The 16,222-nt window shown below is 33.0% G+C and overlaps 1 long non-coding RNA gene across 1 annotated transcript; it reads left to right on the forward strand.

The window, feature by feature from the left end:
• Positions 1-100: 100 nt before the first annotated feature.
• Positions 101-845, forward strand: LOC104594107 (uncharacterized). The gene is made up of 2 exons (XR_734674.3): positions 101-319; positions 404-845. It is a non-coding gene; the product is annotated as an uncharacterized LOC104594107 (long non-coding RNA).
• The last annotated feature ends 15,377 nt before the right edge of the window (positions 846-16,222 follow it).

Genomic DNA, 16,222 nt, shown 5'->3' on the forward strand with positions numbered 1-16,222 from the left:
ATTAGGCCGCGTTTGGCAATTCTTTTCATGCGAGCTATTAATTTTTTAGAAGCTGAAAACTTGGTTTTGGGTCTTTCTCCGTTTGATTGGAGGAAGGTCTTCTGGGCAGGCCCAAAATGATGTGAAAAGCCCAATTTCTATCTGATTTTGGGAAACTTGAAATGAAGCTTCCCGCTTTTACATGCGTTCAGAGCTTGCTAATACGTGTGTCATTGTTGACACGTTGACCAAAATGAACAGTGCCGATTCAATGATTTCCGATTTTCTCAAATATTTGGGGCCTCTAAACTGATGCCACTCCTCTTCTTCGTCTGGTCAGGTATGTCGCTTCTCTTCCTTTCTTCTTCTTCCTTTGTTGTTCGTTTCTATTTTTTCTTGTTTTCTTACCATTTTCAACTTGCAGAGGAACCATTGAAGAACGTTTGTGCCTCGGTGACAAATCAAAAGTGATTTTGTCCGTCAAGGCACAACCCACATTTGACCACTTCTTTAATTTTTCATTGTAATTTCTAGGGTTTGAACGATTTAGTTTGATATTTATGTTCTACGGTTGTGTTTTTTGGTAAAATATTTGTTGTTTGAGTATTGGGTTTCAGGTGTGGAATATTTAGGGTTTGAACTTTGAAGGATTGTTGGAACGATGGGGATCAATTATTTGATCTATGGTTGCAATCTTTTGTAGTTATTTGTTTGTTGAATGGATTTGGGTTCAAACATTGAACATTTAGGGTTTGAAGGGTAGTTCGAACGATGGGGTTCGATTGTTTGGGTTGTCGAATGGGTTTTATGCTTGAATGTTTATATTTATCAGTTCCAATGATTGATGGGTTTGAATGGTTGGTCAACTGAGTTATTTTTAATGCTTAATCGGTTTTACTGATTTATCAATTCTAATGTTTATCAGTTCCATTGCAATGATTTATCAGTTCTAATGTTTCCTCTTCTAGTGAATTTTTTTTTCATGATTTTATGAACAAAGTACATGGCTTTTATTGAATTTATTTTCTGTAAATTGAAAAATTCATATTTAACCTTCTAAATTGTGAAACAAGACCAGGGGAGTCTGTTGATTAGGGATGATACTGTTGGAACATATCTCTGAACATGCTAAAGTGATACTTTGAAGTTGGCCAGTTTTGAGTTTTCTGAGAGTTTTTTTCCATATCTATTTTACCGCCCAACTGTTGTTGCTTTGGATACTCAGCTGATGTACTCTGCATGGTTTTATGGCATGGGAGATAGGACAAAATCCTTGGATGACCCACTAGTTTCCAATTAATCCCTCTCTTTTATGAAGTTGAACTCTGCATTCTCACAAAGAGAACTTTTCCTTCCTTTCCCTTCCTATTCCTACCTTTTTCTTTCAAACTAAACATACACTAGTTTCTAGTCCTTGGCTGACCCACTAGTTTCTAGTAATCCCTCTCTTTTATTAAACTGAAGTCTGCATTATCACAAAGAAAAAATCTCCTTTCTTTTCCTTCCTTTTCCTTCCTATTCCTACATTTTTCTTTCAAACCAAACACACTAGTTTCTAGTCCTTGGCTGACCCACTAGTTTGTAGTAATTCCTCTCATTTGTGAAATTGACCCACTAGTTTCCCTACCTTTTATGAAATTAAACTCTGCATGTGAAATTATAAAATAAGTGATTTTCAAATAGGTGTTTTTCCTCTATTTGGTTGCATGTAAACGGGTCATGGTTTCAAAAAAGAATCAGTGGTAGTTGTAAGAAATGATACTTATTATAATTATTTCTTGCAAAAGGGTCATGGTTTCAAATCATTTGCTTTCCTTCATTTCATGTGTATCAAAATACTGCCTTGAAAACTTCTTGTGAATTGGAAATATGTAAAAAAGTTGGTTGCATAGGGCCATGTAAGCAATAATGTAGGTGTAGGATATCATGTAAGCACTAATGCAAGCTATGGATAATGCTGGTTAGTTGAGACTAGAAGAATGGTGAGTACCTTAAAGCATATCTGATGGTGGTCTTCATCTATGTTTTCTAACAATTAAAGTGAGAATGAGAAGAAAACATTGGCTATACAGCTCAAGTGTTCGTCTCATCCAGATTTGTATCATATTTGGAGAGCCCTGTTGATTGGAGTTGATATGTAGAGAGTGGGGAATTGCCTCAAATTGAACTCATATATGCTGCAACAGCATTTTATTGTGATTATCATCAATAGAATAAAGACACCATTCCCTTTATTATGAATTCTAATCACCAAGGGGCATTTCTTTGATGATTTCTGCATAGCTCATGAGGTAGGGTTTTCCAACTTGATAATACAAAGTGATTCAGCAACCACCATTCCCATGGTATTCATTACGATAGGTGATAGTAAAATGTGGGACAAGCTAGTACTCAAGATGTCAATGGATCAGGCCTAGTCTAGTTTTAACTCGACCCAAACCCAAGACACCCTAACCTGAACTGGTATATTATACATTGGAGTATCATCCCTTGGAACCCACCACCTTAGTACGAGGTCACCTCATTCTTTGAAAAATTAATGATGCTGTTCCATCAAGTATCAACTATAGAGGATGACTAGTTTATCAAAAAACTAAAGAGGTTGGCAATTCCTACAACCTACTTATTACTTTTTTTAATGCATCTTTCTTAGTTGGTGATTTGGTTGCATGAGGGTTGTACCAACAAGTTTGCTGAAGCTATCAAAATTTGTCTTCATTATTTTTGTGCAGATTTACGATCATTTGCATATTTTTGGGTTCGGCTACCATAGGTGGCTCCTACCACCGTAAATAACTCCATCATTGTATTATTTACTTATATTCAACACGGAATTTAAAATGATTTTAGATCTTTGATAGTAATCAATGATTTGATTATTGTATAGATGACAAGTAGTGTAGTCAGTACCACAACATTTGATGATGCACCCATTATTAATGCAAACTAGACTCTTGCGCAAGAAAATATTTTCATAGATTTACTAGTGATGCAAGTCCAAAGTAGGGGAATGGTTTTTGGGTGTTTGAAACTAAATGCTTGGAAGGATGTTTCACAAAGTATTTTTTGACAAGTTGGGTTGAAGATCAACACCAAATCTTTTAGTAACAAAATACACTATCTAAAAAGTAGGTATAAAGAGTTCAAAAATTGAGGTTTGGACAAATGGAATTTGGTTAGGATGAAGAGAGGCATATGGTTGTATCCTTAGAAACATGGGAGAAGTATTTATTGGTATTTGCTAAACTTTGAATTTATTTAGAGATCATCTTTATCTAGGACTTTATATGTATGTAAATGTATATATTGATTGGTGTCTCCTTATCCTTCTTAGGCTAAGCCTAAAGCGAAAAGGTTTTATAATATGGGTTGTCTAGGGTATAACAACCTTGAAATTATATTTGGGGGTACCACACCTGTAGGAAGGTTTTTTACATCTCTAGCATGTGGCATAAAGTCTCCACCTCAGGATGAGGGGCATGTCAACAATGATCCACCTGTTGAAGAAGTTCAACCCATAGATTTCAAGGCGCCAAGGTGAGGCTAGGTGACTGGGGGGTGCCTTGTTGCCTAGTTGCCTAGGCGAGCGCTTAGGTGATGGATTGTTTATGTTAAAAACATAGATCCTAGGGTAATTCCCTCGGTACCATAACCATATTTCTTTAATAATTATTCATGCTTTTCATAAAAAAAAGTATAAATTTCATATTAAAGTATAGAAAATCAACATATTCATGAGAAGAAAAAGAAGAAGTAAAATAAAATTCAAAAAATATAGGGGCTCAACCCTTATTTTTGTTATAGGAAAAAAAGAAAATAAAAAGTATTGGTAGTAATAGTAGTAGAAGAAGTAGAAGAAGAATATATAGAAGATGAAAATGTGCTGATTAGATAAAATTTTAAGTTCTTCCTTACTTATTGGTTCAGGTTTTTAAGTCTTTAAGGGTTCAATATAGTATTTAGCAATGTTTGTGTTTATTAAACCCTAATAAATAAGAAAATAATAAAAAGAAATTACTATATAAACACAAAATGATTATTTTAGTTTAATAATGTCTATTTTATAATTATAATCTCAAAAAAGAATGAATAAAAAAGTATTTTATAGTAGGAAGTAGAAAACCGCTTGGCGATTAGGCGAGGTGAGCCTCAAAGGGCGCCTTGTCGCCTAGGCGCTCGCCTTGACGACTATGGTTCAACCATCACTAGGCATTGTTGATTCACCCAATATTGATGTTGATCATGTTTCTATTGCAACCACCAAGCAAAATGCACATAGGAAGAGGCCATCTGAATTTTTTGAGGCAATTGTTGAACAAAATATATTAGCAGATAAGAGATTCGAGAAGTTGGTGGATGCAATTAATGGAATGAATAGATAGTTAGAAAATCATGCCTCTATAAACAATGTTTTAGTAGAGTTGAATTCTATTGAAAGACCGGATCATAATGACCAAGGTTTTAAATTTCGCAACGTATCGGCCGAAACGGGCTGATATGTATCGTTTCGGAAGAGTTTCGATACACGGAACATGTCCAATTATAGGATTTTGTATTTTTTTCATTTTATCGGATCGATATGGGTCCGTATTGGCTTTGTATGGGGCTGTTTAGGGTATGTATCGACTGATACAATCCGAAACACATTGATACATACCCAAAACTGACTGATGCACATTATGCATCAGTCGAATTTAATTTCTCTCTTCTTTTTAAATTTAAACTTAATTTATCTCTTCTCTCTCTCCGTAATATCAAATTTAAATTTAAATTTATCTCTTCTCTCTCATTAATATCAACTTTAATTAAGTCTTATAGTTTGAGAATACACTAAATGCTAATATAATTTAATTAAATGCTCATTGAAGTTACTTTTGATTACAGCATTTAATAATGTCATTAAATGTTATTTAAGTGAAATAACTTGTTAAAAATCACAAATCAAATGTAACAAGTTTCAAACCCAAGTCATTTGCTTATAACAATAATTAATTAACCATTATGCCAGCATTAATTACTTATTAGGACATGTTTTCTTATACTTAATCTTTCTTGCCTGGGTGGATGTTTCCCAACAAATGTTATAAATTTGATTATTAATATTTATATAATAATAAGATGAATACAAGTTATATTGATTTATTAAAAATTAAGGTATATATTAACTTGTATACATAATAAATATTATCTAATTCTATATATAATAAATATTAACTAATAAATGATTTCAAAAAAATATTAACTAATAAATATTAGTATATATTACAAACATTTTAGTTCTTTTATTATTTTTCAATGGTTACTAATTATATTCCGATACTTTATATAAATCATTAAAGAATGGTTTTTATGTTTAAATAAATTAGTTATACTCACATACAATTTATTTTTATTATTGTTCATATTTTTAAGGATTATTTTGGATTTTCTAGTGTATACATGCGTATCTTGATTTTTCATCTATATCTATACGTTTCAAAAGTGTATCTCGATATGTCTCTTAAAATTACTTTTTCGATACACCTTGCATTTCCGATACTTTGAACCTTGATAATGACTACCTGAAGCTTTATGAAATTTTTGAGAAGGCATATGCGAGAGAGTGGCTCATGAACATGCATGCTAATCTTAGGAAGAATTGGGTGTTGGGTGTTCTTAATCGTTAGATTCCTAAATGTTGTACTCTACCTTTTAATGGTTTAGATGCACACTTTTTTAGAATTGTTATAACTTCTTAAACTACTTTACAAGTGGAGGATTGAACAATGGTTTTTAGTAGTTACAATTCATATGGTACTAGATGGTTTTGTAGATTGTTTGTTGAATATTGTTTGATGGTTTAATGATTAGTTTGGTGCTTGTTTTTAGTGTTATTGTATAGATTGATAATTTGAATGATATTAGGTGAGAAATGAACTAACATTGCATTTCAAATGAGAAACACAACCATACATTTTAACAATAAACTAATGAAGAATGAATTCATTATAGTTATAAAACCAAAAAAATTAAGTAACAAACGCAAACTAGCTTCTAACCCAAAAAATAAAGAATGACACAATAAGGAAAAATATTGTACTGTTGATAATGGAGCACTGGAATCAGCAAACCTCAAAATATAACGGCTAGCGCAGACACGCGAAATCGTCTCTTCCAACCTTTTTCCACTTGTTGTAGCTTAAACAAACTTTAAAATATTGTTCATTCAACGAACCCTAATTCCCCCCCTAAAATTTATGTTCATCTTATAAAGGTTAAAGTTGTCTTGAAAAATACCTAAAAGGGTAGTCATGGCATTTTGAAAAATCTAACCATCACATGTCATCACGTGATTGACATAATGGATAGATTGTTAATGATATGGGCCATTGATAGTTTTTGATAGTTTAGGTACTATATGGGCATGTTTTGAAGTTTGGAATTTTCCCTACTTTAAAACTAGTTGGGACCTATGCCATGCACGAGCTTTTTTAAAAGTAATTGTGGCAAGTAAGATCAAGTCCAATTCAAACATTATTATTTTTTGATTATGTATTGTTGTATAAATTAATGTTAAAATTAATTTTTTGTTAGTTTAAAACTCTAAAGTTTTTTTATATTGTTAATTTTATTAATAAATTTATAGTAGTGATTAGTTTTATTAATTTTTTACTAAGTTTTATTATTTTATATTAGAAGTTTAGAACTTTTAATTAGGACTATCAATGGGTCAGGGCGGACCCAATAGATTGGATGGACTTGAACCGATTGAGTTGGTTCTGGTTCTTGATATATTGTTCCAATTACTATCGGTTCTTGATGGATGTATGTGTGTATGCGCGTATGTATGTATTTTTCAGTAGTCAGGTCTGGTTTGGTTTTAGGTCCTTAGTGTATTTCTTGTCAGGTTGGTTTTGATTCTACTTGGACCCAACCAAGATCTGACCTATTGACAACCACACTTTTAATGTTGTTATTTTAAATTGATTTTAAAGTCAATAAACTTTTTTAAAATATATTTATTATTTTATTAATTATAATTTTTAATTTATTGTTATTATATTTATTGAATTTATCATTATTTTTAAATAAAATTTTAATGGATATGAAATTATAAAAATTAATTTAAAAAATAATAATTTCTTATTAATATTTTTTATTTTTATTAATAAACTTATATTAATTATAATTAAAATAGATGGAAGCTTCCAAGTTAGGCTTAGGACATGCTATATAAGGCTCTGGCCAAGCTTGGGCTCAACTTGGCTTCTAGGCCAAAAACATAAGCTTGCACCTAGTCCTTCATGGGCCTAGCCTACACTTAGCAATTGTAATAAGGACTATATCCTAGGCCTGAATAGGGTTGGGCTTAAATTTGAGCCTATGAAATTTCTATATGAAATAGTGAATATATATAATATTTTATATTATATGTCATATAATATGCATATAAAAATTATTTTATACATTTTATAAAATAAAATATCATATATTATATGTACTATAAGTATGTATAAATAATATAATTATGTGCTAATCGCATGGAGCTTGGACCAAGCTTAAAGTGTTGCGCCCCAAGCCCAGCCTTACAATTTGTTGTGCTAATATAGGCCCAATAAATAGGGCAAGGCTGAAAATGATCACCCCTAAAGATAAGTGAATTTTAAATTAATAAATATTAATTTTAAAATTAACAAATTTATTTAATTTTAATTTTATTAAAAAAATTGATAATTCATGTTATATTATCAATTAGTTAAGATTAATTTAAGTTATATTTAATTATATACTTTATTTATAAATAAAATAATTATCATATTATGTTTTATTAATAATATATTTAATAAATGTAACCCATTAATAATGCTTGATTTGATTATATATGAGTAGGGGTGATCATCGGGTGGGTCGGGCTGGGTCGGACCTGATTCTTGGTCAATGTCTTTCATATACAAAACATTACATATCTATAATATTTTATATTAAATGACATAACATGCATATGAACTTTTATTATATATATTATATAATATAAAATATTACATATAATATAAATTATACATGTCATGTTATAATATTTATATATAAAATATATAATATAATGTAAAATAACATGTATACATTATACACAAAATGTATAAGTTTAAATATATGTGGGTCGGGCTTGAAGTATTAAGCCCAATCCCAACCCTAAAATTTGTGGGCCTGATGTGGGCTCAGGCCTGGGCTGGGCCTGAACATAAAACCCAGGCCCAAGCCCGGAATTTTCGGACCGGGCTTGTGTGAGCCGGGCTGAAATGATCTCCCCTATATATGAGTAATATAAATTATCTTTGTATTACAAAAATGTTATTATTACTACATAGACATGCTGAGGATTTTTTGAAAAAATGATATTATTAGAGGGAGGGTTGTCCTATTAACCTAGGTATTTTTTTATTTATTTTTATTTTGTGCAAGTCCTATTAACCTTAGTTGAGTGACCCAAATTCACTAACTAATCAGCTGCGGAGTTGGCTTCGTGATAGATGTACATGCCAAAATGTAAACATTAGTGCAAACTCCGGATCTCCTGCCCACAAGAACTCTACCCACGTCTCTACCCACAACACACTACCCACGTGCATTGGGAACATCTCCCCTCATGTATAATACCATGGGAGGATGAATTGTTATGTGGATAGACATGGGCAGAACTCTTATGGGCAGGAGATCCAGACTCATTAGTGCATGCTTACTACAAGCGTCATAGCACTTTTCAATAAAAAGTTTTATGTTCCATGGCGGATCGTCATGCCCTCTTAAACTGTCCACAACTAGTTTTGAGTTCCTTCGTTAATAATTCTCCATTGCATGAATTTGGATGCTAGCAGATAAGCTAGCATCTTTCAATATCTTTGAAAATCACATGTAGGACCCTTCCTTCAATATCACAAGCTACCCCACCATCCGCACAGTCGCCATATGGCATTCTAGAAACATCAAAGTTTATATATATCTCTTATAATCTAGGTGGAATCCATTGAACTTGAATGCAAATTAGGTGCTTCAAGGAATCTTGGATGGATTTCTGATGAACTTGGAGGGATTCTAACCAGCCATCTCTTGCTCTTTCAACCAGTATATGGGTTGGGGAATGGTTATCATTAAAAACCTTGTTGTTTCGATTTTTCCATAGAGTCCAAAGTGTTATGCTAACATGCTCTAATATGTGAGATCACCATTTTGGTATCTTGTTGTTTTTGATCTTTGCCACCAGTCTATTAGCCTCTCTTCTTAACTCAAACTTAGAATTTTGTCTTGCAGATTCAAGTGAATAAAATGACAAGATCTTTGGAGGGCATTTTAACCTCCCTACCTCTTTTAGAGGATTTGCCTCTGTGCCACTCTCAATTAAGGGTGTCAATTGGACTGGATTTGGTCCAATCTGATCTAGTCCAATATGAGTCCATTACAAATGGACCAGGTTCAATTCAATCCAATGAATATTTTGGACCATTTTGGATCAGTTTAATTCAATGTCTGAACCATCCAATCTGTTCAAATTCATTTTAATTTAAATTGGTTTCAACCCAAACCTGGTCTATTGACACCTATATTCTTATCTTATATCAATAGACCAGATATTGGCTTAATCCAATATAAATTTATTATGGAGGGACCAGGTCCAGTCTAATTCAATAAATATTTTGGAGAGGATTGGTCCAATCCAATATGTCTTATTGATCTGTTTAGTCTGTCCAAATTGATTTTCCATTGACACCCTTACTCTTAATATCCAACATTGTGATATGTATATTTTATGGAAAACTTCCCTTTTGGGTCAAATCCCCACACTAATTTATCATGGGCCAGTTTTGATGGGATTCGTATGGCTCTAATTTTATACCACATATCCATTTGAACCACTTATAGGAATTTTTTATTTTTTCCAAACATGATTATCCTAATCTATATTGTATTGTAAGGAAGTTATCTTCACCATTGAGGGGTACACTTTAAGTGATTTTTCACCCACCCATTTATCTGCGAGTTCACATCCCCGCCCTGCATTGGAAACATCCCCCGATGATAGTACCAGTCCCGATGATGTTATCATCGGGAGATGTTTCCAATACACGGCGGGGATGTGCTGTGGGGCAGCCCCTTGTAGGGTGGAGATGTGATCTCTTTTTCTTCCCAGAACTTAATCATATCTCCATTTCCTTCTCCTAGATTAATATTAAACATTTTTTAGATGTTCCCTTTGACTTAGGATCCCTCTCCAAGCCTAAGAGTTGCTTTTATTTGCCTTAACCTCCAGAAGGAATTGTTTTTCAAGTATTTATTCTTGATTATTTGGATCTATAGATTGTCTGGTTGAGTTAGAATCTTCCACCCCAACTTGGCTATGCTAGCATGATTTATCAATTGTAGGTTTTTAACACCCCATCCTCCTTTTTTCTTAGGCATACACACCTTTTTCCATGCCAATAGATGAAACACTTTTTTTTTTTTTTTTTCATTTTTATCCAACATGAACTGCCTTTGTTTCTTGTTAATGTTGTTCATTACATTTTTGGGGAATTTAATCATTCTCATTAGGTATTGGGGGACCATAGATATGAAGGATTTCAGAGAAGTCTAATGGAATTGCATTCTTCAACCGTGAAGATTACATTGTAGTTATAGAATAAGAAAGAAGAAACCAATTAACTTTAAACTCTATCCTAATTCCATCTTGATCCGTCTCATCATTATCTCTTGTGATAACAAACTAAATCTTATCTCAATCCCTAACATGAAGGATTTCATAGAATTTGGAAAGAATGCATTGTTTTTGAACGGATTACAAACAGGTTAAATAGAGAAAGAAAGATAAAGAGATAAGAAATAAACTGATAAACTCTATCCTAAGATATTTTAACCCATCTCAAACTTTTCCATCTAATCCTTATCATAACCATAACAAATTGATATTATCCAACTTCTTAACAAGATACAGGGATTTTAGGAATGTAACTCTCCCAAATAAATTTGCTTTTTCAAATACTTTTGTTAAGGTGTAAAAGACTTAAACCTCCCTTCATTTATACAATAAATATTAAAACTTCCCCTCTATTTTTAAAATGGACCAAGACCTCCCTTGTATGGTGATATCATCGGACAAACACTTCCCCTCCTTAGCATTCAGTCCAAATCTGTTGATACATGACGACATATATGGCTGAAATTTCTTTAAAAGTCTAAATTTACCCTTTTCACTTTTCCCTTGTATTTAAATTCATTGAAAAATGAGTCAAAACTAGACGTGCAACCCAGATCACCATTTGAGTTCAACCATTTTGATCTTTTGTGATGAGCCATAGTATCCCTAGAAAAGAGATCAATATCAAATCAACATCAAAGGCCATGATAATGTGTGTCACGTACATGCTTTTAGCTATTTCAATTCTATCATGAAATACCATTATATTAGAATTTTCAATTATGACCTATTTAATCGTTTATATGGAAATTAACAAAACATTTCAATCCAATCTTAATTATATCAGTTTCTATTAATTAGAATAATTATAAATGCTTGGGCTTATCAATGACCAGCCAACATTTTGATAGAGACTACAATTGTGACTCCTACTGACATTGAGGGCCGTTTGGTTTGTGGGAATAGGGGTCTGGTATCGGAATTGGAATGGGTTATTTCGATTCCAACTGTTTGGTTGGGCAGAATTGGAATCTCATTCTCATTCTTGTTGGAATGACATTTCCCCATTTGAGAGAATGGCCATTCTCTGCCCCTTCCTTAGGAATGAAATCCCATTCCTGTTGATTTTAATTCTCATTCTCATTCCTGTTTGAACCAAACAGGCTATGGGAATGGACCATTCCGAATCTAATTCCAATTGCAAACCAAACGGACCTTGAATTGGGTTAGTGGAATAGAGTTTGATGACTATGTCCTGATACTACCCCCTAAACATCTTTGATGTTTGAGTTTCATTACCAACCCGAAACCGGTTCCTGGGTTTCCATCCAAACAATCTAATAAACCCTGGATCTTCATTGAAATTTCATCCCAAATGCATCCTCTGTTGCAGAGAATGCCATGAATAAAAGTGGATGGACTAGTGTGTGTGGTGGTAGATCAAGAATTAGTGGCAAAGGGTGGAACCGGCCATCAGTGGCAAAGGACTTATTCAGAACTTCTTTTCTTTTCAGAATCTTTGTTTCTGCCATTTACTTCTATCTCTTGCTACTTTTTTTGTTCTCCTCTTTACTAACATGGACAAATATATACTTCGAGATTGGCCTGGAGGCAATCACCAAGCTTCGTTTCCACTTGTATTATTAAGCTTCTAGATCTTAAGTTGATAATCAAATGAAGTTATTCATAGAAATCTTTTGCAACATGAAGTTCTTCACAACCAAATATATGGGTTTTGCAATTTGGAATCCATTTGGCGAAAGCTTTGATTGGTCTCTTTTATCTCTTTACCCTCTTCAAATTTCGAACGGATTTTTTTAAAACCCAATAAAATATTTAAAAAAGAAAGAAATCAAATGTAAATTGAACCTAGTATTTTATTTATTTTTCTTTGTTTTCTTCTAATGGCTTAGAGGTAATTGCAGAAAATTTGATATTAGTGTTCCATACAAAAGATGACCAAAGCTCCATCGGTCAAATTAATTGCAGCGGATGGAGGCTGATGTGTTTCTAACGTTGAGGATTTTTTTTTTCTTTATGATTCAATTAGAAACCTAACAAATCAACATTTAGTTTGGTAGGACAGTATTGTCTTTTTCACTCATCCGTAAGATATAACGACTGATACAGCTGAGAAGGAGGTCTTAATATTTATGATAAAAATGAAGGGAGGTTTAAGTCTTTTACCCCTTTTAAATAAGCATTTTTATCAAATATTGAGCGTTTGGTTAATTTTTTTTCTTAAGTGCTTATTCATTTAAAAGGACTAATTTAACCTTGCTTGGAAGAGTGAGGTGTGATGTATTGGATTGCTAGAGGAGTGTGGAGATATATTAGATTGTTAAGTTGGGAACAAACTTAATTCTCATTTGAATGGTTGTGGTGAAGAATGCTTGAACACAAGAAGAAAAAACACTTGTAGGTCGGGCAAAACAGTGCAAGGAGATAACTTGGCATGAGAAAAAAATGAAAGTAAAAAAGAAAAAGGAAGAAAGGAGTATACAAACCTGGATTAAGCTTCTGCTTCGTTTTGGGGTGGAAGATCGTCCTTCTGCTATTGCTGCCCTTCAAGAGATGGTGAAGTGATGAGGAGAGAAAGGGCTGAATGAAGAGAATCGCCAAGTTTGGGAGTGCTTATTCTAAATAGCGTTTATGAGCGTTAAAAGTCACTTATTTTAAATATGGGTACTATAGATATTTTCAGAATGACATGGCAAGCCAAGATATACCAGAAAGAAAATAAGCATTTATTGAATAAGTACTTAAAAATAAGCCTAAAATTTGGTGAAAAAGCATTTATTTTTATGCACTTCCAAACTTAGCCTTTGAAACAGGAAAAAAAGTGCTTATAGAAGAAGTGCTTGAAATAAGCTTAAAACTTTGGCTTCTTCAAAATGGGCTTTTTCTTTTTTGGAAAATAAGCATTTATTCAGAGCATTTACCAAATGCAAGTAAGTGCTTATTAGTGTGGTCCTAGCCTAAAATAAGTTCTCCAAAATAAGTACTCCCAAATGGGGTGAAGTTGAAATTCTTCAAATGGAGCTGCATGAATTCTTTTCTCTCTTCTTTTCCTTTTTTCTTTATTTCTTTAAGAGGGACAGAGGATAGTCCAAAGATGAAAAGTTCATAAATTCATTAAAGAATTGGACGAAATGGTCTCACAAAAGTTAAAAATTAACAGAATGAAGCAAAATGTTGAAATTTGAAAAAAAAAAAAAAAAACGAGATAGCTCTACTCTATCACAAATGAAAGTTCAGAAACCTGTGTCACTACGCAAAGTATAGGTCCTATAAGGTTCTCTTTACTTTAATTCAAGGTTTTTAAAAAGCAAGGTTCTCTTTACTTTAATTCCCGGGTTGAATAGTTTGATCATTCAAACTGGATAGCCCATACTGACAAAAAATAAAAACTAGCCAAATTGTTGAATGATTTAAACGGTTCAACCACCCGGGTCAGTGGTATGCTGACCAAATCAACGGTTTTGGAGGGAAATAAAGGTTATAGGGTAAAACTAGTTTTTCCAGTCTGACCGTCTTATCCGCTGTGGTTTTGAAAACCATGCTTCCCTCCCCCCCCTCCCTTTTCTTTTGGTGACCCCCTTTTCGGTAAAAGCAAAGATCACCATTTCACCCATAAACCACTGACCACAGGAAAAGAAGAGCAAAAAAGCTCTGATGTTGAGTATTTCTTTGTAGAAGAACAGATTTTAGGTTTTTTTTCTTTGTTCCAAACAATTGGAGATTGGGAGAGAATTGCTTTCTTTAATAACAAGGGAATATGCAACATTACAAAATGATTCCTATGGCGCTTTATATTTTCAATATTTTGCTTATTAGTAGCTTTCTAAAGGGGACTAGTCTCAAGATGTGTTTGCAAAAAAAGATGTTTAAAAAAGTGTAGATTTTCTAAAGGTGCCAACTGGCTCAATTGGTCTCTTGGTCTAAGTTATTCACACAATGTTTTTAAAACTGGACTGGACTAAAAACTGGGAACCGGTCACTTGATCAGCTTCATTTAACCCCAAAATTACTTTTTGGCCAAAAAACCATTGATTCGGTGAACAAATTGTTGACCCAAGCGATCGGACCATCAAATCATTCGACTTAGAAATGGTTTTGGCCATTTTTTTGGTTTTTTAATTTTTTTTATTCTTTATTAGAATGGGCTGTCCATTCAGTCCAGACGATTGGACCATTCAACCCATGAATCAGACCCAGAATAGTTCCTTGTCCGATCTGATTTTAAAAACCTTGTCTTTACATAATCACATTTCATATACAAACTTAGACATCTTTATAGCTTCACGTATTCAATAAAACTTAACCCTGTACTTTGCATATTACTAGAACACCTATAATTTGCAACTGCTTTATTTAATCAAGATTTCTGTTGCAAATTGTTGGTATTTTTGTTTGTGAATTGAAACGAATGGGAAAAGGTAAAGAGCATGGGTCCAAGTGTCTTTCTCTGAAAATACCCCTACTAGTTCTTTTATCAACTTTTAAGAAACAAAACCCTCCCCACACGATTGGCCCAATAGTCAACTTTTAAATAGGAAGCCTACGAAAATGGTAAGGCAAATAGTCCTGGCTTTCACCATTCCTATACAAGCAGTTCCTCGTAGAAAGTCAATTAAGTAAAGCGGTTGCGATTTGCAAACTATAATTGGTGTTTTAGAGGTTGGGTATCATGGTCATTTATTGATATGGAATTTATTTTAAAAGAAAGAAACATTTATTATTATTATTATTTGATAGTTAGGTGTTATTAAAAAAATAGTAAATAAGCATTTGGGTGCTAGGGTAACATCAAAAATGATATTTCCCCCAATGACTCTCTGTCACTCTCATATAAATCATCGAGACAAACATTTATCTAAGGCTGCATTTTATATTGAATCATGAAAGTGACTGTTATTTTTTGAAAATAGCGATGGGTGGAAGAGTAAAGTTTTACATCGATAAAATTGATGTAGTTTTTACATTGATTATCAATGTAAAACTTTAGAGCTGATGAGGTTTTATATTGATTATCGACATAAAACTCCACTCCATCCAAACACACAAAAATGAAACAGAGTGGAATTTTACGTCAATAACAATTATACCTTCTTTCCAAATGCATACAAAACCAAACTAATATTAATTTTACATCATTCTTAATTTACATTGCATCCAAATGCAGCCTTATCTAATAAACATCTTAACAAGTAGTATTTTGGAATAAATGACTATAGGTGATGTCAAATAAAATGCCATATAATCTAGGGTAAAATACAAAAACCTCCCCTAAACTTTCTGGTAATCATAAAAACCTCCTCTATAGTTTTACTTAAGCAAAAACCTCCCTGTTATTCTTAAAAAATTTGACAAAAAAATGTTAAACAAATGATCAAATCTTTCCAAATACCTATTTTACCCTCCTTCCAACATTCTGCTATTCTCTTTCATCCCTACCAAGCTCCTTCACCCTCATCAACATCATCCCGTTATACTGTTGTCGGAGACAAAGGAGCAACTAAACCGTTGGGATCGCTACCCAACCCGCCCTCTCTCTCTCTCTCTCTCTCTCGTTAC

The sequence above is a fragment of the Nelumbo nucifera genome, chromosome 1, assembly GCF_055504915.1.
Source record: "Nelumbo nucifera cultivar China Antique chromosome 1, China Antique-T2T, whole genome shotgun sequence".
Taxonomy (NCBI): Eukaryota; Viridiplantae; Streptophyta; class Magnoliopsida; order Proteales; family Nelumbonaceae; genus Nelumbo; species Nelumbo nucifera.